The sequence below is a fragment of the Lytechinus variegatus genome, chromosome 14 (assembly GCF_018143015.1).
Source record: "Lytechinus variegatus isolate NC3 chromosome 14, Lvar_3.0, whole genome shotgun sequence".
NCBI classification, from domain to species: domain Eukaryota; kingdom Metazoa; phylum Echinodermata; class Echinoidea; order Temnopleuroida; family Toxopneustidae; genus Lytechinus; species Lytechinus variegatus.
The window spans coordinates 8,068,600-8,073,503 of NC_054753.1; positions in this window are offsets into that span (position 1 = coordinate 8,068,600).

Here is a 4,904-nt window from a genome sequence, read left to right on the forward strand (position 1 = left end):
TGCAAAAAAATGACAAGCGCGAAGTCTCTTTCGGCCGGGGTCCTTGAAGCTCTAGGCTTCTTAATGGTCTCTCATTCAATCTGAGTCTATTTCAGGGATCAAATCCATGGCACAATCTACATAATTGTATAGTGCACGTTTTGAAAAAATTGTATAATTTCATTGGAAATGCATGAAATCAGAATTCTGCAGTGAATCAAGGTCGGTCAGGTCCAAGTATCATAATTGAGGGTCCAATCCCATTTTGATACCTCTGTGTAAATTCCATAATTTTAAAAATGTGATATCAAAAGTACATATAATTCATGTGTGTATGTTGATTTATAAATTTCTCAATGTATTTCTTTGCCTAGTTAGGGTTAAAAGGGAAGTTTGTAACTTTATCGAAATACATTTACATGTTTGCAGGTACATGAAGTTTATTTGGGTTTTTCAGATATATTCACTCTCCTTATACATGTCTCTTATATTTCTTATATCTCTTACATATTTTTAATCAGCCATAAAGGTCAGCTGCATCAGTATTGTTGGAATACCATATTCAGAACCATAGAAAGTTATTACAGGAATGCAGCAGTTTTTTATTTAAATTCTAATTTGATTTTGTATACTTCAAAGATATGCAGACATTCTTTTATTTATGTGCCTTTTCTATGATTTTTACTTTCATATTTTGTGATTATTTATGAATTACTTCCTCCAATGTTAAAGGACAAGTCCACCCCAATTAAAAGTTGTTTTTAATAAAAAGAGAAAAATCAAACCAGCATCACACTGAAACTTTCGTAAAATTCGCTTAATTTCACAAAACACATCCTGGTCGGTATGCAAATGAGGATACTGATGACGTCATCCACTCACTATTTCTTTTAGAAATATTCTAATTTTCCCCTCATTGTCGAGTGAAACGATTAATTCCTCCCTGAACATGTAGAATAAGCACTGTTTAATGCTATATGGTTCAGTCAAGTTGGTCCTTATTGTCAAATCTGTAAATCTGACTCATTTGCATGTCACTGAGTTGTGCACATCACTGTTTTGTGAAGAAAAAGCAAAATTTTAAAATGCCATAACTTTCTTAGTCTACATCCGATTTTGATGATATTTTCAGTGAAATACTAGTTTGATTTTTCTCTATTCATTCAGATCCACATATTTCTGGGGTGTACTCGACCTTTAAGTAGCATCCTATGCATGTCCCGAGTGAGGGGAGGAAAATTTTTCTTTCTCATTCCTATTATTTTTCTCCTGTGGGGTGTTTCAGATTTAAGTATGATTTAAGTATGACTTAGGGTCGCACTTAAATACAGAGTTGCATACGGTATGAAAGGCTTGACCACATTGGTCAGATTGTGTCATGAGGACGCGCACTAATGCGTATCTATCAATAAGATTGCGCGTTGCATATCATGTATGCGTCAGGATTTTTTTGCGACTTTTTAAATCTTTGTGGAAAAAAAACCACCCCCACCCCCGGTTCTTCTCATTTTTACCCTATTTTTTCTTCTCATCCTTGCTTCTCTACATTTTCGTCCCCCTTCTCTGTCTTCTATTTTCTTTGACTTCTACTCTTCCTTCTGATATTGCTATTCCTTCCCCTTTTCTGTCTTCTTTTTCTTACTCTTCCACTCCTTCTACTTCCCCTTCTCCTTTTCCACTTTCAAACAAAAGATGATGATTCAAAAATTGTACTACACTGTAGCCCGTTACTAGCATTAACAGATCATATCACACACTTGAAACACACAAACATGTAAAAGACATGTCATAGAAAGTGATAATGATTTTGTAACACATTTGATGTGATTGTATATCAATAATATAACAGTATGAAGCTTCTTTTTAAAATGTTGATATATATGTTGAGGTGTACGATGAATTCAATAATGTAATATCGGTATGAGATTTTTTTTTAACAATGTTAGATATTGAGGTGTATGATATGTAATTTATATGTGTATACTGATCTGAAATCATATTGAGCAATCTATTTTTTACAAGTTAGGGCATATGTTCAAATTTCCTAAACAATATATTACAAAATATAGAGTATACTTTTCATCAATTATCACAAGGTTTCGATACAAGTCCCTACAAAAGTACAAAAAAATAATGAGCAGATTTGATTTTTTTTTCTCATACCACACACATGGTCATTTTTACCTAAATAATGTTGATATGTTACATTTTTATATTATTTACATATTAATATTTTAAGGACAAATTTTACTACAAACTAAAATCTCAATGGAAATATTGAAATGTCTTAAAATGTAAAATGCTTGCTGACATAAAATTTATTAAAGATTTTGCTTCTTATAAATGCACATCTAGTGAGAGTGTTCTGTATTCTTTGTACTGTAATTTGAATGTGGATATTTTCTTCTTTAGAAATGAAAAAAAAAAATGAAAAAAAGGTAAATTTATTTTTTAAATACACAAATATATAGTGATTTTGTGTAATATTTTCAGTGTAGTTTTGGGAAATTAAATAGCAATAGATTGCCATCAGTACCTGATGGTTCACAAAGTATGACATTAAGTCACAATGGAATGTACAGTTGCACGCCATTTACAAAAAGGCATCACGACATTGGTCATATTATTCAATCATTAACATTGCACATTATATATCGTCGCACGCACCACGAAAATGAAGAAAATATAAAGATACGGGATGAAACTTTGGAATCTGCACCGTCGAAAGAAGATGCCGGTAAATAATTTGCTCTCCTTGTAGGTTCACTTATTGCTGGTTTTAGAAAAGCTTTTCTTTAAATGCGTTTTATGCCAAACTAACTTTCGCATCGAAGTGCGCATAGAGGACGGTTCGTGGTGCGTGCGACGATATGTGCACTTACCATGACTTTAAGTCACACATGCACCTAACTCTTTGTGAGACCAAGTGTTGTTGCATCATGTCTGATCGAACCTTGACAAATCTCTTCAATGAACAGATGACAAACAAGGATACTTGTTTTGGCAAACAAATTGTGGAAAACATTGCACAGCTGGAATATACATCATGCAATTTTAATGAAAATTTTCAGAAAACAAAAGAAAAGCAATAGTCTTACATCACATTTTTCAACAATAAGTAGTTCTGGAACTATGAACAAAATACTAAATATGAAAAATTGCCATAAGTTCAAAGTAGACTTTCATTTCTTCCTATACAATATGTGTCTTATTAAGTAAAGTGTTTTTGTTACTTTAGAATTCAAAAGACTGAACTATGACTTGTAAACAGGCAAGATAATTGTACAACATAATACAGTGTGCACTTTTCGGAGTTGAAATTGTCAGATTTTGGTGGGGATAGCAATTTTTGTCAGCTCTCTTTCTTCCATATCAAAGAAGCTATTATACAGCACTTCTGTGTCACCTCATTAAGAATCCTCCACAGACACTGAACATTCTTGTCTTTACTTACATTCTGCTACAACTTGTAATAATAATATAAGATTTGTATAGCACACATATCCACCTTGCTAGGTGCTCAAGGCGCTCCTATATTACCCCAGCTAAGCTGGTCTACCGATTCTGGTGCGCACATCTTTTTGAGGAATTACTTCCTGCCGGTACCAATTTACCTCACCTGGGTCGAGTGCAGCAAAGTGTGGATAAATTTCTTGATAAAGGAAAACATGCCATGGCTAGGATTCAAACCCACAACCCTCTGTTTGAAAGGCGAAGAGTCAGAACCACTAGACCATGACGCGCCCGCTGGTGTAGATTTGAGCGGAAAACCTTGCGTGTTGGGGGGGTATTGTGTCATCACACCCCCCCCCCTGAATAGCATGATCACACGGTTCCATGATATTTGTTCCAGCGACAATTGCTTCGATGAAAAAACTGGATGTTAAGCAAAACATAAAACAACCTCCAAAACCTACATGTAATAATAATAATAATAATAGGCATTTATATAGCGCCATCTATCTAGAAGTATTCTATTCCGAGGCGCGTTGTTATTATTATTACCCCGGCTTTAGCTTGAGCTGCCTCTCAGCGCTCATGCATTCAAGGAATTAATCCTGCCGGGTACCCATTCACCTCACCTGGGTCGAGTGCAGCACAGTGTGGATAAATTTCTTGCTGAAGGAAATTACGCCATGGCTGGGATTCGAACCCACGACCCTCTGTTTCAAAGTCAGAAGACTTATCCACTGGGCCACAATGCTCCACACATCCCTATTGCATTATTCTGAACCAAAAACACCTATTACTGTATAATCCTAACTCTAACCCTATGCCCTCTGAGATATTAAGATCGCAGCAAATGTCGCAGAACATTTGTTGTGTCACCGATCACACATCTACATCAATGTCTCAAGATACATCATTCATTCTGCCAGTGATAGCATTGGTGCACTTGACAACACTTATTTCAAATTTTCTTTTGACAAATACTATTTACAGGGTAGTGCGTGTGAGGGAAACCATACTTGCATTCATATCATCGACAGTTTGTCTTTCAGTTATAAAAGAACATATGGATATCAAGAGTACAAATCTTCTTGAGTACATTGTCAATAGTCAGAGCCACATCTTTCCAGCAGGGAACCCACAAGCAGCTTTTAAAATTGGGCAATTTCATAAAATGATCAACCTTTTTGTACGTCCGACCCCCACTTTTCTCTCCATCCGTTTAAGAGGTTTTAAACATCAATGCAATTGGCATGGCAAGTTTCGGACGCAAGGAGATTAATAATAATAATATGCGACATTTATATAGCACTTAATACAAATGTTTCTAAGCGCTGCATACTATTACCCCAGCTTTAGCACGGCTACCCTGATCGGGCACAACAAGCATTCAAGGAATTCCTTCCTACCGGGTACCCATTTACTACACCTGGGTTGAGAGTGGCAAAGATAAACGCCTTGCCAAAGGACGATAG